The sequence below is a fragment of the Bombus bifarius genome, unplaced genomic scaffold (genome assembly GCF_011952205.1).
Source record: "Bombus bifarius isolate JDL3187 unplaced genomic scaffold, Bbif_JDL3187 scf7180000008176, whole genome shotgun sequence".
Taxonomy (NCBI): Eukaryota; Metazoa; Arthropoda; class Insecta; order Hymenoptera; family Apidae; genus Bombus; species Bombus bifarius.
This window is the reverse complement of record NW_022884493.1, coordinates 1,259,549-1,283,842: the sequence shown is the minus strand read 5'-3', so window position 1 is coordinate 1,283,842 and position 24,294 is coordinate 1,259,549. Positions and strand designations below refer to the sequence as shown.

General features: G+C 43.0%; 1 protein-coding gene across 2 annotated transcripts in view; it reads left to right on the top strand.

Moving 5' to 3' along the window:
• LOC117209401 (zygotic gap protein knirps-like) overlaps nucleotides 1–24,294 on the top strand; it is a 132,952-nt gene that overhangs the window by 55,679 nt on the left and 52,979 nt on the right. Inside the window, exon 1 of one of the 2 annotated variants that reach the window (XM_033451420.1) lies at nucleotides 17,726–18,633. The exons of the other annotated variant lie outside the window; for it this stretch is intronic. The gene's annotated coding sequence lies outside the window, so the exon portion shown is untranslated. Of the gene's footprint in view, nucleotides 1–17,725; nucleotides 18,634–24,294 lie in introns of those variants that run through there. 2 annotated transcript variants of the gene reach the window in all.

Below are 24,294 nucleotides of genomic sequence, written 5' to 3'. Positions count from 1 at the left end.
ACCCGTCACTTGGCTAATCGCACTCGGCTCGAATCTCTCGACGATTCGCTGAGACTTTCCACGTATTCTCGTTAACGTCGCGTGCAACGTTTCGGAATGTGGTATCAATCACTCGAATCCCTGCAGACGTTCGTGCGTCGCCTTCGACAAAGGAACTTTCGAGAAGCTGAGAAGTTAGGTCGCCGACTGGATTGTTCCTAAAGCCTCGCACTAGTCAAATTATTTGACTTCGGGTGATCTGATTTGGACGTGATAGGCATCTAACGCGAAATGATCTGTAGAAGATAATGACGCGGGAGAGTCTCAACTCTGTTTCAAACTTGAAAGATGATTTTAAGTCGGGTGAAACAACAAATACGCATTGATTGTTATTTAAGGAAAAGCGACTCGATCAACGGAGTTGAGAAGTCGAGGAAATAAGTTTCCAAGTCAAGTGGACTTTCGTGTTACTCGTAACGGGTACTAACATTTCTTAACTCGGCTAGGCTAATAAATATTTAAATATAATGGAATGGAACAGTTATTCAAAAAGGTCTAACCAATTTTTCATTTTCGGTTGGTTGTATAGTGTCCAAAGTGTACATAACAGCTTTATGCGGCGGCATACCTACCGTATACAACCTACACGACCTACCGTAACAAGAATCGTAAATAGTCAGCAATTCAAACATTCGCATTGGCTACGGTGCCCATGCACTGATTCTCAACAGGAAATTTTTCAACCCTTTCTCAACCCTTTAAAAGGTAGATCCTTTGCCCTGGACTCGTGTTTCGTTAATTTATGGCACTATATAGAACTTGGACTACTTTGTGGACGACCGCATCCTACTAAGAATGCAAAAATCTAATAACAACCGCTCATAAATCTTTACCGTACCATAATTCTCAATGGAATTCGGACTGGGAAGCTTTCTTTCGAGATAGTAGAATCGTAGATAGTAGACAGTAGAAATAGATAGTAGAGATAGTAGAATATATATCGTATATTTATTATATTTTATATTATTATATTTATCTACACGATAATTTATACGAGGCGTTATATCGATCAGTAAGGTGAGAAAAAAATTTCACAATTTGTTAAAAAGAATTGAGATTATACTGTTTATATTTTTTATATTATATACAAAGTGTCTTCACAGGAAATAGTTTTCGAAAGTGGAACGAAAGTGGACTTTATGAAATTGATTTTTAAAAGTGACTTTTGGATGGGATAAGCTTTAGATTAATGGCCTTTAGGTAGAAGTTACCATCCACCTACGGTCTTTGTTCCGAATACAAACTCCTTTCTTTGCAACTTCTTTGTTACTCGATAAGTTCTGGTAATGATTTATTGTTTTAATTTGCTTCGGTTTAAGACTTGAAACTAAGATTAAAGTTCAAACTAAAATGCATTACAAATACAAACTGCGGAGCCCACCGCCATATTACAAAGCAAGAGAAAATAATCTCGACCTTCGGCCCCGTTCGTTCCGACCCCATTTCACCAAGTGACTCGAGTTTTCGATTTGTTAAACACAACCTTGCACGGACATCGTTGCTCAAAAGACGAGATCATTAAACGTCGCTCGTCTACCAAACAGCTTGGCGAGAAATCTTTTTCTCGATAGAAAAGAAACTGTTTCACTCTTCGATCTTAATTCACCTCGCATCTGTAACCTCGCGAAGCGTCGAACAAACTCGATCCTTTTGAACGGTGTCGGGTGAAAAATTGCAAAATCATCGAACGCAACGCGTTAACGAGAATCGAACGCGTTGCACCGACCGCGAACGTTATAATTTTAGAGATGAATCGCGAGTAGAGGATGACGCAATCACGCGCGACCGGTCGTTCGATCGCGAAAGAAGCCGCCAACAGATTTGAATGTAAACCGCGATGACGACGCGTCTTTTGCGATGTAACGATGATTTATTAATCGGCAGCCGGATGCACGCGTTCAAGATACGACGACCGCGTTTTCCGATCAGCGATGCGACCGTGAACCGATCGAGTTTCATGGAAGAAGGATGGGTCGGTTACCGGTTCGGCTTAGTAGGAAAGGAAAATCACAAGTAACTGGATTTTCCGATCCTATGGCACGGTAAACCGCCTACGACACTCGTACGAGCTTAGCAGCAATATTTGATGTTTTTTGATGTTTATCGGATCGATTAAATCACCGCCGTGTCGTATCGAAAGGACACTTGACTTTGCATAGATTTAAGCCGATTAACGGGAGAGCCTCCGTGTTGGATTAACGTGTCTGCTAACAACCATGATGTGACACGAGACACGCCCGATACTTGTCCCTCCCAGAAATCTCTAAATTTGGTGAGCGGAAATTGGAGAGGATGGAATCGTGTGCGAAAGGTAGCGTAGATTCGGGTTAGATTACGAGACATAAAATTTCCAAGTAAAAATTATTTTATAACATGAAAATTACTGGTCGTAAGTGTTTGCGCGTTCTACATAGAACGTCGTCTTTTTATAGTATCGATACACCAAGAGTTTAAATTATCTATTCTTTTTAATTAGAATACCTTGTGTCGAACGTATGATTCATTAGTGCGAATTTAACTGTAGCTGTCGCTTTTCGTTTAACCGCGACGATCTGGCTTAATTAAGTTGGATAAATAACGAACAGTTGCTCAGTCCGGATATTTACTAAAGAACGAAGTTTGTAAAAAGTCTAAAGAAGTTTATAATGATGTTACTTTGAATGCGATCGTTGTCAAAACCGAATAAACGAGTCGGATAGACCTTGAACGATGAAAGTATCATCTCCAGTCGTAGATTAGAGCGTATGTGACACATATTTTCGTTCGCGTATGACTCATCGGCGACAGGTGGCTCGGCCAAACTGAAATCAGAGTACCTCTAAAGTTACCGGACTTAACTTTTAGGACAAAAAGATCCTTCTTGCGTATTACAGAAATTGCCAGGCCTGGCAAATACAGGTTTAAGGAGAGACGACCTGAATGAGTGTTCACACGACTATTCGGCGTAGCCTGTCCCTATGTTGAGATTCGAAACAAAGGATCAATGTTACAAAGGATCGGCTAATACTCGTGCTTGACAACATTCCTACGCCTAATCTTATTTAACCCGCATTGTTAAGCCAATACAAACTTCTCCACCCGTATACAAATGTACTATTCAACGCGACTGAAAAAGACGCTATTAACTACACACAGATTCCAAAATAAAACTCAACACGTGTACCGCTCGGTTTAGAACTGTCCTGCAATTATTTAAAACGAACTAGACAGCGACATATTACACCACATACCGGAAATACAAAGAACGTATTCGCATTGTCCGTCTTGTTCTCAGTCCCTCTACTTTTTTATACTTAGCCATCTTTGGCGTGGAATTTATCGCGTGAGAAGAGAATCTTCTCTCTGAACGCGAGACACGCGTGGATCCTCGACCACGTGTTGCGACATCCAATGGTCGCCACTCCACTTCCCACCCAGAAGATACGATCTTCAGATTAATCGAGAGTTAGACCCTAGAGAGTTGGTTCGAGTGCTACGGTCGAAATGACCAGAGTTAATAGGTAAGCGGTGAAGATTCAGTTTTGATATGTTTCATTCGGTTTCTCGTCGCGTAATGCTACTGTTTCACTGGATGAGAATGGACTCTGTGCAGATTGGAGCAAAGAAGTAGGAAACAGACGTAGTGTTCGGATATGTTTAATTTTTGATCGATCGGTTGCAATATAAAATTTCCACGATTTTCGAATCAACGAGGGAAAAAGGAAGAAAACCTAGCTCTAGCAGAAAATTCTACGCGAGATCTGGGAGTAACAGCGGTGTGTTAAAGACTCGGCTTTCGATCGATTTGGTCAAACAGTGCATAGTCCAATTTGTAGGTGTATCCAATTTTAGCTGAATTTCTTGTACGTTTTTAGTAGTTTATTCGTGATTTTGATAAATTTAGTAATTCGAACGTCAATAGAGAAACGTTCATTCCGCATATCGATTTGGTAATTTCAGCAAAAAGCATCACAGGGAATTGATAGTTTCGGCGTTCTTAGAGAAATGGTAGATTTGCATATCAACTCTGGCTATCTCAACTTTACCAAAAATTCATTAAAAAAATAGAACCGAAAGAGCGAACTATCGATGCTTGGGCAATTCACGCACACACGTGTCTCTCGTTAACGCGATTCCCCTCTACCCTGTCTCGATTAGGTACCACGAAGCGATACATCCTGACCGGTGTCTCGCTCGAGCGTCTGTCGTAAGCTGGCCCAATTTCTATGCTGGCTCGCCTTATAAATCGTCTCGGCTTTTTTACGAGCTTCGCATAAAGCGCCTGGACGAGTCCTCTCGGTAACGAGCGTTTCTTTTCTTCTTCGTCTTTCCTTTCCTCGCCTTTTATCCCGTCTTCCTTTTCAGACTCTTTTCGTCCATGGTCGAACGGAGTTCCGAATTCGCGCGATACGCGCTGCACCGTGAAGTTCCAAGCGTACGTCGTTAAAACGGCTCGAAAGCCTGTCGCGAACACGTTGGCGGTGTTTTTTTATGATTTCCATCGTGTTCGTATAAAAGAGCTGGAACAACGGGTTGTCACTATTAAACGTCGAAGAATGGCACTGCTCTCGACCTCGTTCCGAACGGAAATCGCTTATTTAACGAGCGCGTGTTCCGATTTTCAGGGGATTCGACTCGTAAAAGCAAATCTGGATATTTTAATTATCCGAGACGTTCCGTTATTGGACGACGTGACCATTCGAAATAATCGTATTATCGCGTGAAACGTTCCTTTTTTCTCGAGCTTCGTTAGCTTTTTCCTTGTTGGTCGTATTTCGTTCGTGTTAACGACGCGCGATGTTTCAACGTGTCTTTTAATTGATAACTAGGTGTCGGATTTATTACGAGGCTTCGAAGATTTATGGGACAGTTAAATGCCGCCTTTCAGAATCGGCCAATTATTTAAATTCTGTCGTGTTCTCGTTATCGATCGAATTGGAATTCAAAATTTGAGGAAGGAATTAAAAACGATTCCTAAACCCGGTTTGCTTCTATTGGAAGTTTTGTAAAGGAATATACGTATGTGTGCAGGATTTACGATTTCCTAACTCAATGTCTAGCACGATGTATATTCCCTATTTTCCAATATACAATACGTTTCAGAGCACACCAAACAAAACTTCCATTCACACCCAATAACCCCTAATCACTCAACGGATTCCATATTTGCGACCATTCTGACCCTCTTTAGAACACATCCTCTTAAAATACGACCCCTTCGGTTAGCTGCATCATAACTTTTCCACAACAATTGTCGTCAAATGTTTCGTCCAAGCATAGTAACAGCCGCGATAAAGCCTGCAGCTAGCAATAAAGTTTGCAAATTAAACAAAAAAGATCGAACTTGGTGAAAAATTCTAATTTCTAAATTCAAAAGTCACAAAACTCGCTTCCAGATACAGTCGTCCACTCCGTCAGAAAGAAAGCAACGAGTCAGTGCCGAGTGAATCTCAAAGATCAACCTCTGCCCATCTACCTGTCTTTACGGTAAAAGAAATATCGCGGAGGAAAAGCCAGTTCGTCGATCGTGACAATAGCGAGGTGCAGCGAGGCGTTCAGAAACTGGTCGCCAGACTTGTTTCCGCGGGGCGTCGTATAAAATCCGCTAAAGAGGCAGCGGATGGTCGCGCGAACAGATATTCCCTGCGCAATGGTAATCCTGGGGGGAAATGATCGGGCGTCTCGGGCACGGTGGCCTGCGTCCGCCGTGGTAATTGCCTGCGCTCCTTTTGGCACGTCGAGAGACGTCCCTTTTCATCCCGCGGGACAAAACCGCAACGGCCACAAATCTAACCGCACGGACGCGCAGCGTTCAACGCGGCGACAACGTCGTTCGATAAATCTGCTCTTGGGAGCGCTAACGCGGCCGAATGAATGGCGTTACGGACCGACGAGCATGCTGAATGCTCCATGCTGGCTCGTTGACACGGTAGTCAAAATATTGGAGGAGTTGCATCCAGAGGAGCTGCGTCCATTATTCCTCCACTTTTTCCCCTGTTCTTTTTTATCCTTCGTCGTCTATATTCGGACTACTATCGGGAACGAAGCGTCGAGCAGTTGGCTTTTAGAAGAATTCGTCGGGATTTTTGTTGGTAGAAGCGCGATTAATAGACGATTTAACTTTGCGCGGAATATGAAACGTTGATCATATAATTTTACAATTATATACGAGGAAATCGAATAGAAATTCCGTATTAAGATATTAACTCGTTAACAGAATTCCACGTTTTCTCAGCGTCGATACGTTTTGTTTGCCAGTTTGCGCGATTCGTTAATGCTAGGGAAATATTTGTGACACCAGAGGGTCGCTAGGATGCCGCTACAGGGTACATTTTGTAGCCTGGAGAAACAATGGGGGACCGAAATGATAGCGGAGAAATTGATCGGCCTGAAAGCGAGGCTGCTACGGGAACCCTCGTACTCGAAGCAGCGCTCGATCGTGCGGAACGATATTCACCGTGTGGTTCCGTGTTATGTACTGGCGCGGTAGTTTATAGTTGTCATCCATTAAGCGTATTTAGACGGAGGGGTTTCTAGTAACCGACAGAACGGGTCATTGCGTCCTGTCGTCGATTCGATCGGGAAAGTAGGTTCTTCCGAATAAGCAAGCAACGTTATCTTCGATTTCGATACGATTGGAACGCTTATTACCTTCTGTTTGTTATAAAAATACTTGGTACGTACAGTATAAAGATTCGTAGAGATATCAGTTATTTAATTTTTCTATAAATTGTCTTGTGCAACTCGGAGAGGTAAAATTGAAATTGTTTGTGTTTAAGACGAAGAGAATTTGTATTTTGTCCTTTTTTAATATTTCCACTTTTTACAGAAACTTATAGGGTTTTATTGCCTGTGAAATGAACTCGAAACAAAAAAATATTCAAAATGACTCGTGTAAAGATGAAATAAGTCAGCATCGGTGTTTCAAGCGTTTAATAGAAAAAGTTAATGGGAATCGTAGATCTTCACAATGTGAATTTACATAAATAATTCACCGGTTCGATCGCTTTACCTTATTTCATCTACGAAATCGAGGAATCTAGAATGCTAGAAATTGCTCTGATATATAAGATATTACATAGATTACTGGGCACATCGCTTTCTTCGAGGAAAAACTAAAAAACGATTTCCTAAGTTGGTCAGGAATTTTACGATTCTCCCCAGTGAAATACAAATATTATATATGTTATACGATGATCGACCATTTAGGATTTTAAAATAAAGACCAGTTAGGATTATAAAAATATTTGACGAAGAGATTAACGCCCTTCGCTTTATTTAAAGAAACAAAATTCCATTTAAAATCCCATTATAGTTCAGAACAATATGCTTTTATCGCAGGTTATAAGGAAATCTTGAAAAATCACTTAAGAGCCTTGCCTGATACGATTTCCCAAGCGAGCAAAGGAAAGGGATCGGACTCGTGTTTCGTTACGATTTTAACGAAATATCGACATAATTTCACATAACACGTGCGATACATATGTACAGAAATTTCTCTACGATAAACGTGCAAACACTTTGGCGAGTCAGTGTATATCGAAAACTTGAACGACGAAGGCGAAAAAGTTAACTTTTCGAACGAGATTCTTTCGATAAGATCGGAGTCTCGAGAGTGGAGCCTGGATCGAGTACCGTAGCAGGAGGGCAGCTCGGATCGAAAGCGGTAATTATCGATTCGTTCGCGTTCGGTCGTCCTTTACGGGAATTCATTAAGACTCTTTGTTCGCGTGGGGTTCACGGACAGCGCGTCCGATTCTGAAAGATGCCTCACTGCCTGCGTAAACCGTATAGACACGTGGGGGAGGTCCGCGCGAAGGTCGAGCGATTTTCTGTAATTAAATATGCCGGGCTTCGCGAGTGGGCGGTAGGCGGTGGGCAGTCGATTTATCGCGAAAACCGCGAGGACGCGATATTAAATTTCAGATAGGGCCTGGTAGTCCCTGCGCATCGTCGGATTACGTTTCAGGTCTCGTGCCGCCTTCCACGGTCTCGTATCCATGCTTTTGTTTCCAATCCAGCGACAGTTTTACCTCCTAAACCATTAATCGATTTCGTACATTCGATTCGATTTCTTGAAATCCAGCCTGAGATCTTAATCTCCTCGCTGACCTAAGAATTTCGTCAGTTACGAAGCAAGTATCGCGTAGTAGAAGAAACTTGATACTTTGGTAGTTTCAATACTATTTAGAGGCATAGAATTGTATTTATTTTTCTTTTATTATTATTATTCTACAACGCGAAACAAAATTGATAACGAATCATACGGTTCTATCGCTTTCACGAGCGATTAACGTAGACAAACGTCGTTGTCGTTGTCGTGTGTTGTGCTGTAACTGCCGCCTGCTGAGCGTTGCCGCTTTACAACTTTCTTATTGTTATCTCGACTGCCGAGCAACTCAGACGTGTAAGTGTAACGTTTGTGAAATATACATATATAACGATTACGAACCGTGCGATGTTTTTCTGCCAACTTACAACAAAAATAATTACATGTATGTAATAGCATATTAATATGTCATTCTAGACTTGTTATTTCCTTGGAATTTATTTTAACACGCAAATATATATAATTTTTTTGCTATGCTGCCACCGCACAAGCGACATACCGTATCATCCCTCACCTCTATTAGCCATTGTACGTGTCTACCAATTTACAAAGCACACAACGCGTAGCTCTAATCAACCGCTACTATATCCGAAGCTGAAAGGCGGTAGCCATGAACTTAGCGCACATCGGCCACGTTCAAAGCGGAATCTGCCGAACGATTAATCAGAAGCCGACGATTTCGCGGGCGTTGAAAACCGGGAGGAACGAGCACCGCCCGCCCTAGTAGATTCTCCATCTTCACACTGATCGGTCGTCATAAATTTCTACTGATTAAGGGTGCGATACAAAGTGCGCCTGAGAGCGAAGGCTCGTTACGCGTATCGAAAGGAGGCATCGGGTCTATCGTCGCCTAAACGCTGTTCTCACGGCCGATAGAATCCTCTTCCGGCGGGTGCAAAACGCGCACCATTCGACACGGTTCGAGAGCGTGGCACACGTCGTTCAACCACTAGACTCTCATTAGCGGTATTCAACAATTATTCACAGGATGGTAGAGTCGCGAACGGCTGCGCGTATTCGTTTTAGGTGGAAAAGCGACCCGTGACAAATCGAACAGATGTCTCGAGGTCTAGTTAGGACCAAGCCACTTTGTCACCGACACTCGAACGTCACGATCGATGTTAATCACAGATTGGTCGTTGCTGATTCGTCATCTAGAGCCCCGCTCCTAGAGCGTAGTTCCTTTCTTCGCTAAGTTAAAGGTTCTATGGTGTCTTTTATTAGGGGATGATTTTGTAAAAGTTTCGTGATCGAGGGCCGATATAGAAAAATGGAGAAGTTGATTTTGGAATGAAATATGAAAGATCAGATCGTATTGTATATTTAAACTCGCGACTGATCTTTTATTATACGATATTCAAGCATCTTGACTCGCTACGCACCAGACATCTTATTGCTAATCGGTTGTTGGCTACAAGTTTGACAATTACCAAACAGATAGAACTTGCGAGATATCTCATTCGTCCATAATATATCAAATACGGATCTTGCGTCTCTGAATCGTTATCTCGTTAGCGCAATTTCGTGGAGAATTTTTAACTTCTGGTTTTTTAATTCTGGAAATTTTAATTTCTGGTATATAAGTGTATAATATACTACCATAAAAAACTATCTATATCAAATTAATTGCTACAACACGATGATTTAATAAATAAAATTACCAAGCGATCTGATAGATTACAGCTTTATCTCAATTACGGTAATACGAAAGTTTGTATCGGACACGCGTTTTCCACGCAGCATTGTCTCGAACTTTACCTAAAACGTGCACGTGCGCCGTCCGAACGAATCCCGCAACTTCTCGAAAAAGCTGGGTGTCTGCGGGATATCGGTAAAAGGATTCAGCAAGTCGGTGGAATCCCGCGCTTTTTCAGCGGAGGATTCGACCCAGCCGAGTCGTAGATCATTGAAACGTATATCCCGGGGATCGCGGGCTGTACCTGCACCGCTCACGGCCCGGTTGGAAGGACACAAAGTAGATTCGAGATACCACGAAGACGGTGCACTCCCAGTTCCCGTGGGGTCGCGCCGGTCGCATATGGCCGCCGCTTGACTTCCAGTTGCACGGTTTCGAGATCGAAGATTCGCCTACGCCCATTCCCGCGGAAGGATCCTCTCCCGTCGAAGGACGCACGAGCACGTTCGAGATCCTGTTTCCCGCCGATCATTCGAAATAATTCGTCGACCAGCCTGAAATCGATACGCCGATGTACGACGTCGACGAAACGGGTTGGACCTTCGGACGAGGAATTATTCTTGGGGTGATTGCAACCAGTCGTCGTTGCTTGACAGTGTTGAGCAGTGACTCGTGCTGCTGGAAGAAGGAGCCGAAGATCGTGACTATGCGCCCCCGCGCATCGGGCATTAGTATTGCGATCAGAAACCGCCTTTCTGTGGAAACCAGAGCTCGGTGTTATCGAATTGTTGTAATTTATCGGGTAAAAATTTTCATTCTTTTGGTTTACGCGTTTGAAATATCGGGGTCGTAGGATTTTTTAAATTTAGCCAATGATATTGCTTGAATTTTTGATGCTGAATCCAGAATCGTGAAAGTTAAGTCGCGAGGATATTATCAATACCTCTGGTATTGGTCGCAAAAAAAAAAATATATCTCTTTCGTGTTATCACTTAATCGCTGGCTAGATAGATAAATTTCGAGTTGAAATATAAGAAGGTTATATAAAATTATTGCCATGATACGTTATTATATTCTTAATCTCTTTCGCGGAAGAGATACTCTTTCACGGAAACGATACTTGACTACCAACTGACAATGGCTGAAGAGAAATCAGGTTTAAAACCCAAGATTCGGTTCCGAGGAAGCCCGGAAACTTAATGCGAAAAAAATACGAAAAATCTGGAGAGTTTGCCGTTTTACAGTCATAGTCGGTAAGGCAAGATATCCGTTACGTGGTTTCTAAGGAACATTTCATCCAGAAACAGCTCGCAGTTTGGCAGATCGACGATAAATCCGCTTTAACGAGTCCTAATAGGATTTTCAGTAGAATGAATTTCTTTCCGTACCCGAGAGGGATTCCGGTCAAAACGTCGTTAGTCGTTCGAGATCGTCGAAACAGCATGAGCCATTTCTCCAACTGAACTTTCGTGACCCATGATGATCCTTTGACACAGGATCATCGTTATGGTGGGTGTCCTGGGAGTGAATGGTCACTCGAAAACGGGGTTCTTCACTGACTGAACGATGTTTGCCCACAATACCGCCAGTGAATTTCACCAAGATGTTCAAAGCATCCTTTTCCGGGTAAACGAGCCACCTTTCTCGCTCGTATTTCATCCGCTCTCCTTTAGTTTTTGTTTCGGTGGAGAGACGTTACTACCGATTGTATCACAACACAACGAATTTTCCAAGTCTCGAAAATCGGCAAAGGTCGTTATTTATTTTATTCGTAAGTTATTTCGGCGAAACGAGTTTTCAACGAAGACGCGTGTCGCTTGAAGTCGATCTAGATGCGACGTACAATTTGCGTATCGTATTTAGTTAAATTTAACTCTCTTATCGTTATCTTGGAAATATCATCGATATTTACCGACAACGTTATTGGTAACAGCACCTCCACTTTAGGGAGGCCCGTTAAAGGGGAGACGATGTTTTCATTTAATAGAAAATTTATATTCATTAGCGAGTAATTTTTCTTTCCATTTTATATTTCACTTAATGTACTTTTATCATACACGGTGAGAAGTTTTATAGAGGAAATACTAATGAAACGTGTGATTAGATTTCTATTTGCCGAGAGGTTCGAGTGCGTTTGTTAAGTGCTTTCTAATAAAGTTGTAAGAGATTTATGGATTAATTAGAAAGCGTATTCTGATCGCGTTGATAATTCTCTAACGGCACAAACGAACGTTTGTTGTTAATTATATACGAACTGCGCGAAGAATGTAATTTATTAGCGAATCAGATAGAACCCGACGAATATCAGAAAACCCCTGTATTCAATATTCGTTTCTGATAATTCATAACGAGCCAGGAACGTAGAGGAGGTTTCATCAACTCGACGAGCAGGACCTTCCGTCCACGTCGATGAAAATGTTTCAAACAACTGCTTTAACTGGTATGAAGGATGGCTCGCATAATCAAGTATCTTCAGATGTATTCATTTATAAGAATTCACGGGACATGGATTATTCTATCGAATACTTGGTAGAAAAGTTCTTGTTCTAAGTTGGAATATCAACTGTGAAGCAATCGTCAATTCCCATACAAATAAATAAAAACGAACATTAACAGCAGTCAGAACGCTATACAAAACCGATCGGAGTCGCTTCTTTGATAAAAAGGGAACTTGGAATTTCTACCGCGAACACACGAAAGAGCGTCGAAACATTCGATATACGTCCAATACGAAAATATTAGATTTCAGTTTCCATTAACAGATTCAAAAGAAATTTTGCCACGGAGCAGCAAAATCACCGATATTCCATCGATCGGCGTTCCACCCGCACGAATGGAATGCGCGTCGTCTGAGCCACACGAGTTTGCTAGCAACGCTAGAGGCGCTCGCAATTAATAACGCGAAACGCGCGCTCGTTCTATCGGAGACCTAAACGCCAGCGCAAGCGATACGCGCACAGGCCGTGAGATCGTCGCGGTTTACGCGCGGGGCGAGAAGTCGCGTCCCGTACGTGTCCCTTTGACCTCCTCGTGCGTTTTCTTGGCTCGCAGGGAACCCGGGAAGACTCTTAATAATCCGCCGCTGGTAATCGATTACCGCGACGACGAACGAACGTCGCGCGATTGCGGCAGCGGCGTTTCACGTACGACCGCGACGACGATTCGCGCGGTGCGTCGTCGTGTCGAGACGTCGTCGTGTCGGGACGTCGTCGCGACGGCTGTGAAACATCGGCACGAGCTGTCTTACGACATTCCGCCGTGCGTTCGATTAACGAGATTGAGTGCCAGGTTTCAGCGGCGTGCGTGCGCGCATGAGCCAGTGCGCGGAATTCAATTAATCGTCGCCGCGTTCTTGAAATCTCGGGAATACCGTAGGCAATCCCACTCCGCGCGCCGTTCCACCATGCCTGAACGTCATAATTCAGTCGCACGGATAGCCTGAATTTCAACGGATTGTAATCACGCGGCTCGATCGTGCCGCCGCGAGATTGATCGCGCCGTGATCGGAGATTCGCGCCGTGATCGGAGATTCGCGCCGAGGGATTCGCGAATCGTGCATCTTTAACGATACGTGCAACGGCATTTGTTACAAAGATTTAGGTGTTTTATTACGTCTTTATTCGCGTCTCTGTGACATTTTATTAGGATATATTTATGCGATTCGTTGGCAAGACGCATTGATCAAATTCGTAGATTGGAAAGTAGAGTGGAACGATGATACTACGAACGTTAGCTTCACGGGTTTAGTTTAGAGTTTACTATCGTTCGCGCCATCGAAAACGAACTTGCGAAATTAAAAAATTTGCTTCTGCGAAATATTAATTATTTATTTCTTTCTATAAAAGATGTATTTGTTTGGCTTACCAGAGGCACGATAATTTTCGTGTATCCTACAGGAAAGCTATTTCTACTATAATAAAATGTTACAAAATTTTACTACGAGTGAAAGTGCGTTCCATGCCAAGATGATTAAGAGGTATTTTATTACTGATTTATGAGTTGAGAAATAGGTATGTTATTATACGAAGTTATAAATGCTTTATTTAAACAAAAATGACTTTCTTATAACGCGTACGAAGCTGTATGGATAACTGTACTACTTATATTTTTAACAAGCAAACATATAACTCGCGTGTTATTCTAATCTTGATATATAATTGATATAATTTACACTCGCTAGAAAATAGTACAAACCTAATGTGATTATTACATGGAAACCGATGTTGCATTAGCATACAAGCATCGTTAATTTAAATTTCTCGTTTTTTCTCAATATTTTTTCCATTTATCTATATATATACTATATAAAGTCGATTCTCACTTCAACCCACTTGCATCTGCTAAAAGTAATTTAAAACGGTAGACGTTCGGCTAATGACCGCGGTAGTCCAGGTCATTTGTCAGAAGGAAACAATCGGAAAAATTGCCCGTGTCAGAGAAAGGTCGTGGCGTTGACACGAGAATGACTAGAACGCCAGGTTCTCCGGAGTATCGCGACGAACCGTTTCACCCGACAGGATGTGACCGCCTTCCATGTTCAGATAGGGCGATAAATCTCGTTTGCTTCCGTGCCAATGAGCAGACACGTTCTGGAAAGAATGAGTTCATATCTTCGGAGGCAGAATCGAGTTCATATTAGCTCCATCTGCCTCCTCGAGAAGGGCTTCTGCGTGAACGAGCAGACACACAGGGATGAGACAACCACGGACAAAACGACGAGGACCGATGGACGAACGCGTAAATACATCCGGATTATTTTCGGCCAATTGATCACGAATCTGACGTAGCTTGCCGCGCCTCTCGTGTTTGCTACACAGCGTCGGACGTACCGTGCAGCTCTTTCACATCGCTTCTGTTCGCTGTCAACATTCGAAGATATTATTTATGACGATGAAACACGCTATTCTATGAAATCTATAGCCTTTTCTGTTTCGCAGTGTTGAAAGTGTAGAAACGTTTTATAGAAACTTGTTTATTCGCGATGATTCCGCCCGAATTTGGATCTGGGCTTTATCGAGATATGGGAATCGTTTGTTTGAAAAACATCGTGAAGGTATCTTTGTAATACGGGCCTTTATAGAAATAAAAACGAGAGGTATAATTTGTCGGAGGAAAAGCTTTACGAATGATTATTTAAATCGTCAAAAATGTATAGTCGCGAAATTTATAAAATTTCCGTGAAGAATGAAATCGTACGCACGTAAGATTAAAGCCGACCCAGTCGAAAGTTGCTTGCTTCTATCAATTTTTCGTTCCGTGATGATACAAACTTCCAACGAAAAAATGACTCGATCAACGAATCGATACACCCTAAATCCAAGATAACTTAAATTCCGTCCGCCTCGAAGACCAAGCTTTGATCTTCGTTCGATTACAAGCTAATGTAACACGATTTAAATATTCTTCCGCTTAGCCCAATCGTACGTAGTCTTGGAATTAAAACTCAACGAAGATAAAACACGAGTTTCGATCGATGACGAAAGGACGATGTTCGTCAGATGTAGTCTTGTGACGCAATTGGTGTGATTCGAAGACGCGTTCCACGATATCGTTCTCGGTACCACATTGGATCCGACATCGACATCATCGGCTATCAGGATCGTAAAAAAAAAGGCGACCAGATCGAACGTAGCGGACTTTCCCAGATTCGTAGCCGCTCCTCGTTTCTTCCCTCGAGCATTATCTCGATAAAATGAAATCGGTCGTTAAACGAGGAAGCGAGATAGGTTCGCTGTTGGAGGGAAGAGACACGACCACAAAAAACAGCGGCCTCTGAAGGATTCATAGGGTCAAGACGCGGGTAGAGGGGTCGAAGGGAACGACAGAGAGGCGAGGATGAAGCGAGGGGACAGAGAGAAAGAGAGTGGACGAAGGATCGAGAGCAGGAGGAGAATCGTTTTACGTTCGAAACCAGTTTCTATGGTTTAATTTCTACGGGTGGACATCTTCTTTAATTTATGGCGCCGTCCAACCCCGGTCTTCCTGCCCTCCTACTCTCCCCTTTGAACGCCTTTCGACATTTTATTGGGTCGACCAGTTTCTGTAACTCGTATGGATTCCACTCTACACCTCGTCCGAAAAATTTGAACGGTGATAGCGATATTTCGATCGCCAGAGAAAATCTTAATAGTAACGAAATTGAAAGCTTACAAGCAACGGACATCAGGCATATATATCGCAGGAGTAATTTCCTTACTCGAGCTTTAAAAGTTGAGTCCTAAACCTTAGAGGTTCGTTCTGTAGAGGACTTGTGCGGTTGGTGTTTGATCGTGAGGTTTAAAAAGAGACGAAATTGCTCGTTGTTGAAACCGTCCAATATATTTAAAAATAATTAAATAAATTAATATACAGACAATATTCGTTAAGATGCTCGTACTAACGGTCTCGTTAAAGACAGTGTGTAATTCGTTAGTAAGATCGCCGATAACTCGTAGATACTCGGTACCATTGTGCCATACCAGTGTGCCGCTACAGTTCCTTTTCCAACGATTATAATCCCTTTCTCAGACCTCGACAATTTCGACGACTAAGCTCTGAAAGAGTTTCACGCGATATTAATCGTAAAAATACGATCTACGAGATCGTGCTTCGAAGCTTCGAACATCGAAACTTCGTACAATCATTCGATTTTCATCGTTTTTCCAACGATTGCGATTAAGCGATGCGTCCAATTGCCCCGACTGATTTCGCAAGGTCGATTCGTTCCCAGCCACCGGTGGAAGCGACAAGATCAACGATTCCGCGCCTCCGTCCGCGCCGCAACGCTCTCGCCGCTCTCGCTGTGTTTATCGGATCTGTACGTTAATTGAAGCAGCGAGCGGGTAATAGCTATGATTACGGCCGCTTACGTCTTGCTGGCCGGAGACTAAATTATATGGGTGAGTCTGGCGCGCTCTGTGTATAGATAGAAGACGCGCGCGCGAGCGGTTTGCCGCGCTATTGGAGCGAGACTTTAGATCTCTCGAGAAGAGATAGGTTTAGGGACGGTTTACGGTTGAAACTTTAGAAAGGATATTACACTCTACGATAAGAATCGTTCATTGTGATCACGTATCGCGGATGTTTACGAACTAGAAAGTAAAAATCACAGAAACGAAACTTTAGTTTGTCCGATGGTAGATTTTCTCGGTACTGGTATGAAGAAGAAGAAGAAGAAGAAGAAGAAAGGAATTACGTTACACGTGCATTACATCACAATGAAATCTTTCAACGCGTTTTACTTTCAAAACTATAACCAGTGATTTTGACCCGCTCTCTACGCGTTACGTGTCGAGAAACGCGGAAAATCGTAACCAGATATCAAACAGCAATTTTTAGCTTCATCTTGTCACTTCGTATCGAGTCACTGATTTCCATTTACTTTTCAGTCTACTTCGAGTCATAACCAGATTTCAAACAACAACGTTAAACTCAATCTCGGACAACTGTTAAATTTACGATTTTCATCGATTCTTTACTCTGCATCTTGAAAGACAATGAAGGTCACTATCGGGTCGTAAACAAGAATTTATTTTTCTAAAAACTCCTGTCAATTATGCAGTGGACAGCTATGACGGTATACAATCTTGACAAGCCTAGCGATAAATTGATCCGCTTGTCCTAAAACACGCGAGACGATTTAAGAAATCTTATTTTACTAAAATCCCATAGAAAAAGGGTTACATCGATGCGGAGACACGATTAAATGGTCCAAACCCGGTTAAACTTCTACGTACCTCTGTTGCGTCAAATACCTCGATTCAATTCCAAACGCGGATCGACGAGTACGAAGCGATCCAGCAAATTCCACGAATTCCTTTCTAAAAATTGCTAGAAGATCATCGGCAACGCGATGCTAAAGAGAAAGAATCTCTGGCTGGCAGTTTCGCGAGTCAGCTAACGCAGTCCTCCTTACGCAGCCGGTAATCAGTCTTCCGCGGTGGTATCATCGGCACGGAGCACGCGGAACGCTGTTGCTTTGGCGAGCTGAGAGTGGAGGAGTGTAGTATCGCGCAAAGTGGGGAACCGATGGGAGGTACCTGAACAGTCAGTTTCGAGGAAGCTAGCAGTTCAGGATTGGTTAAAAGATCGGGCCAGGTAGGGGCCCATTGGTGGGTCAGGGAACAGGCGTGTACCTATGGGCAGGTACGACTGTTCTCTGCCAACGGGGGAAAATCGAGTTACCGACGGGACTCCGTGGCTCTCCTTAGGCGCCTTCGATGCAGTCGAACAGGTCGCAGCGATCACGAAGCGCCAGTCCTCTCCCGTCCATCGACGTGGCCGCACCGTGACTCGTGGATGTTCGAGAGAGACAGACAGAGACAGACGATAAGACGTAGAGAAAAAAAATTTAGATCGGGGACGGCCGAGGAAAAAGGGAGAGGAAGACGCAGAGAGACGAAGAGGAGACGGTGCGGAGAGCTGGAAGCCACACTCGGATTCGCGTGGATCATCGAGAGCAGAGCAGAGCACTCGGGGGCAGTCGAAGGATTTGCATCGAGGGAACGGTACAGAAATAATCAGACGCGTGTCGTTCCGAGGGGGTGAAGCGGATCGCGTGACACAGTCCCAGCAACGTGTAAACGACCGCGTTTCGTGGTTACCGCGCTTCGACGAAAGCGAACAAACGCGTGCACGGTGTCCGGTGCACCACGCCACGTGACCGATCGTCGCTGAACAACAACATTTTTCGGGCAGTGTGTGTCGAACAAGTTCGGACGATCTCGCGAGAAACTTGTTCGGTTATTTGCTCGACGAACATCGATCGACGAAGGTTATGGTGTGTAACGTGTGAAAGAGGACTCGAGGACGATCGAGGAACAAGGTTTACGTTTGTGGTGTACTGAGGGACCGGTTAACCCGCTCGTGTGGATATCATCCGACTACAAAGGTAAGTGCAATCGATTCTACTGCGCGTTCCGCGATCGCGTTTCCTATGCGGGCATCGACGTCGTTCGGCGCGATCCACCGGCGTTGAAATCTCCCACGCTTCCATGGTAGTTTATCTATGTTCGTGATTCGTGACTGTAGAAATTTAGTGTTTAAATAGTCGCCGCTTTTTCTCCTATACGTTAATACGTATGATAGTTTGTTTCGTGCAAAATTTGTTCGATACGCGCGTACGATCTGCCGCTCGTTCGCGTTCGTAAGGAATTTTTGACATCCTGCAAGGAAAATATGACGTCCTAAAACGAGAACTAGAAGTTTGAGTTTCGTGCCGAGAAACTGTAGGTACACAGGTACGGCGAGAGGGGATGAAAAAATGTTCGACTAATGATAGTTGTAAAAACTAGAAAATAAATCACTCGCGTTCAGCCAGTAATCACCGGCGTTTCGTCAATCTTACAGTCCATTCACCGCTCCATTTATCCCTCGTAAATTAAAGTCTACATCCAAAGTGGCTGCGTTGCTCGCGATTATACCATGGCGTGAAATTGATAATGCAACCTAATAGCGGCCTAAGTACGCCTGGACCGTTAAAAATACCCCTTCGACTAGTAAATTTTGATTGGAATATAATTTCGAAACCGTGAGACCGCGTGCTCTACGCTTCACCGGTGTTATCGGCGAACGAAGATATTGACGGCTTTGTTCCTCACGCTCCGATCTTTCAACCCATGACGTTTATTCCTAGTTCTTCTAAATTTAATTATGACATTTTTCTTTCTACGATACGAATTGTAAAACGTCCAATTAGATTAAAAATTTTCAGTTATAAAGCGCAAGGTCTATCAGGTGAATCATGAATTCTTCTTCGAACAAAATTTCACGACTCGTTTTTCTTCCAAACTATTGCCATTCACCCAATTCTAGATTCTAGAAGATCCAATGTAATTTAGAATTTTTAGGTGCGACAGAGAGGTCCTATTAGATGAGCAGTGAATTCTTTTTCGAAACTTTTTTTTCAATATATTTTTCTTCGTTAACGTTGTTCCAATCGTAATTAATTTGTAAAACTAATTACAATTGTGACCTCTTTGAAAGCTTGTCTAAGGATGTCTGTAAGAATTACAATCGCTTTTCTTTTCTTTTTTGATACTTCTTCGTTCGTAAATTGGCGAATATAAAGCGAAACGGGACGTATTATCTCGAAATTGAAAAATCTTTAAAAGTAACGAATCTGACTTTTCCTACCGTAGAAACCGTAGAATACCGTAGAAACTTTAGAGCTGTCATTTTTCTTTTATAATATCGGCAATGCGGCATCTGACCTATAATTACCCTACTTTATTGTCTACCGCTCCTTACGGTCCGATTTACGGAACATTCAATGGAACAAGGGACTTTCAGTTACAAAGCATATATTACACAAAATTGGTCAAGAGCTATTGTCCAATTATTATTCTAAATCTATCCTTCTTGTTAACATTGAAACAATTATAGACCTTTGCATTTTGTACGTATTATCTTTCACGATTTAATTCAAAGGTGTTCGTTTATTATCGAACGATTATTAACTTACAAAGATGTACAAAGACCAAATACATTTTTATTTGATTCCTGAAATTGATTTGTGAGTTACACAGTGAGCAGGAAGTATAGCTGGCATTGGCGAGAGAATTTAAGCAACCTAACGCTTCTCGAAACAAACTGAACGTCCCATTTCTATTCCTATCCTGTCGCGATAAGGTCATCAGCCGCAAACTCCTTTTGTATCCTCTCTTCGAGTGTCCTTTCTTCGCGCTTTCGAAACCCTCGCCAACGATAGAAACGATGCGGTCGGCTGGGGTTAGTCGTAAATGAAAACATTATCGTCACCCCTCGTGACTGCCTGTTGCTATAATATTTGCCTACTGGTAGACAGTGAAGTAATTCGAGTCGCACAAAGGCCGACACGTTCGTCGTGGAATAAAGGCGAGCAAGAGACGTGGCGGAAGCGTACACACACGCACGTGTACGACGACAGAGAAGGAAGAAGAGCGGAAGAAGAGCGAAAGAGAGACGAAACGAGCGGAGCGTTACAATTATTATGCATAGGTGCCCGGACCAGGTTCTCCCATGTCAAAATATATTTATTGCCCCCCTCCATTCTCTACCTTTGCCCTCTCTCTTTTTTTGGCCTGGTTGCGGTGTGTCAGCCATCATTGTTACCCTTTCATACGGTTATTACCCACTTGTACACCGGGAGAAGCTCTCGACGGCCTTTGAAAATAAACCGCGTGTCGCCTCCTTTAACGTTTGCTTTTGTGTATTTTAAAGGAAAGAACGGTAATTCGTAGAAAGAAGTAATTCGCTGCGTATCCACGCACAGTGTTCTCGAGGCTACAATCTTGCGGATTACGCAGCCTTGGAGCTGGTTTTTTAGGAGAAAGTCCGTAAAAAACTGCACGTTGCTCGCGGTATATTAGCTAGTGAACTTTGAAAACGACCGTCTCATCGGGAGAAAGCGTGAATATAAATAATAGCTTTAGGATTTCATCGACGCCAGAGAATCTGCAAGCAACTTTAATTCCTACGATGGGATATTCCGCTTTTTCTTCTCTTTTTTTTTTTTTTTTAAGGACAATTAACGGTTCGCTTCCCTTGGTCACGATCTCGTAAGCCGCCTCAGAATCGTCGATCCTCATTTGCATGTCAACCCTTGGTGACTGGGGTTGTGATCTGACTTAACGCCTTTTCGCCTTCGTTCGTGCACCCTTCCACGTTTAAAACCGTAAAACTTCGCACGAATTCGTATTACACGTTCCTTTTTTGCCGTATTCTCTGGCGGGAAACGCACATGTCCAGCGATCCTCTAAATCTAAATTCTTCGATCCCGGTCACGTCTTTTCCGAGTTTTATTTGTTCGTTAATTTCATTATTCGTTGAACTTGTATCGAAATATCTGAGAGTATGGAGGAAAATAGAAGTTGAGAATATGGCAGGTTTTCCAGTTACTCCTTATCGCGACAGTACGTCCCCAGGAACATGCGTTTAACGGTACAGAGAGTGGCTCGATTCGGCCGACCCGTTACTTTTCTAATCTGAACCGATGCACTCCGTCCGATTCGCGATAATCCGCGAATTACAGGGAACTACACTCTTCGTAGCTTCCTCCCATTTGCATTTCCAGATGGGGAAACACTGGTAATACTCGCTTTTATCGCGTATGTTCGACGCAGTTAGTCAATCGCTTAGAAAGTAACCGAGAATGTGTTCCAACCTTTTTATTTTCTCTCTTCTTGGACGTCAAAGAAAATAGTTGGTCGTTCTGCGTGCGTACGGGAAAATAGTGCAGTTTTCGCGGAAAAGAAATTTAACGATCATTTTTTTATCGCGAGCAACCTGTAACGGAAACGCGTAATAGTTAACGTCAGGATAATTAACTCGTAACGCGTAATTGACTTTATCGTTATTTTATCGTTGCTATTTTACGTAAAATTGTTATAAAAAATGTATATCTGTCCAAGTCGTGCAAACTTACCGCGGTAGAGAATAAAGTTACAACTTAATCAACTACGAAGCTAAGGGAATGATACTTTTAACAGTTGAAACACGCCATACATAAACGAGATTATAATTACAGTAATATAACGAAGATGAATTGATTTCGTAGATGAGTAGATTTCGATCGAGTTCTCGTCGATCGACCATATTGATCTGATCGAGTAGTGAGATTCCACGACGAACATAGAGCATTTGACAGGTTCGGTAGTTTTGTAATTTTCGATTTGCTTTGTGAACGAGCGGAGCACGCTCGAGCTTCCGAAACAATTTCAACGCGATATCCCCGAGGCCTTTAGCGTCGCGCGTTTACGATATCGTAAATCAACGACGATGCGCTTAATCGTCGAATAAAGGGAGATTAAATTGCAGAGACTCGCGACGCAAACGTATGGACCGTTCCGGCGGCGAGAAAAGCGCGCGCATAAAATCCCTGCTCGAAATCGACGAGAATAAATCAACGGAGGCGAACGATTTAATCGAGGTTTACGACGATTTGTCCGTATGTCAAGCAAATTGACAGACATTTTTTTAATAAACTCTGCCAAACCTCGCTGCGGTCTAGGAACTTTTTTTATGTGTCGATTTCGTTTTTTTTATGTTTTAAGAAAATCATTGGCGCGTGATTAAAACGAGGAATCGTGCGACGATTCGTTCTTACTACGTATATTCTTCGAAAGAGATGTGTAATCTGTCTATAAATATTTTCGTGTTGCAAACTGGATTAAATACGGAGGATGATTTGAGTTTTTAGTTAATGATAATTCTGTTTAGCTCTACCGTACTTGATCGTTGTCACGCACATGATCTAATGTATGCACTAGTTAATAGGTGAACTCGCGTGTTCGACGTTCCCTCTCCTGCTCCTGTTTCGTCTGTACTCTTTTTCTTAGCAAGACGTCACTAACTGTCTTCTTAGGCGAGCAAGAGTTTCACGTTGGATCGTGACAAATATCTCGCAAAGTATTTGCGATTATACCGTCTAATTTTCTTACTAATTCGAAATTAATGTTACAAAAGTCAAGGGTAATGTTTCTTATTGTCAAAAAAAAAAAAAAAAAAAGAAAAAATGAAAGATTTTCCAAAGGATATTTTCCAGAACGATAGAGCAGACACTTCTAAACTGATTTATTCTTAAAATCATCGGTTTCGATAAAACACGTAGAGATACTTTCCAAATCAAACTACCCTGAACCTTCCTCAGCGTGCAAATGTAACCCGAAAGGCCACTTTTTAATCCATTTCCATCGATGAATATCGTTCGAAATCGTCCCCTCGTCTCGTCGTATCTCGGCATAACGAATTCCATACGCGATATCCTGAAAGAGAATTCCCACACGCGGCAAGGGTTGGTTTCCGTCGATTAACTTCGAGTGGCTGAGGAAAATCGTTCGAAGAGCAACGAAGGTATATGTATAGACGGTGTTAAAAATTGGATCGGTCACGGGCCAAGGAGATGAACAATACTCTGGTCGGTCCGTCAGCGAACCTCTTCTTCACGAATACGCATCCACGTCGAGAGAAAGAGAGAAGAAGCCTGGTTCGGCCTCGTGGGGCTAAACTGTCGCGATAAATGATCCTACGGAAGGTTATTAATTGTCTTTGACTCCCAACCGGGCGCTTTATGGATCGCGAAAACATATTAACCGAAAAGAAGCTGCCGTCCTCCCTTGCCATATGCTCGGAACCGACGTATACACGTAGCACGCATGCGAGTGTGCGTGACACGTCGTGGATTCGAGTGTCTGAACGCGTATACAACGATCTGGAGCATCATTTTTCAAGGACTCGATCGACGTGCCAGCGAGGCGCGGCCATCATCCATCAAACCGATCGTTAAAAACGCATCCAGGCCGATACAAATTGCGCGACCTGTGCCCGGCCGTATTCTCAACACGCTGCAGTTTCCCTTTCGAGTCCGTTTTCCTAGATCTCCATCCCTTTACAATTCATAAGATCGTGGATGTTGGGCAACCTGCGGTGACGGAGAAGACTTGTCGTATTTCTTCGTTGGTCCGGCAACAACTAACTAGTAATCGTGGCCAGGTTAGAGTTTATCTTCTCGCGAGTCTCGTCAGCGAAGGAATTTCGACTCCTCCTAATTTTGAAATTTGGAATTTGTCCTTCT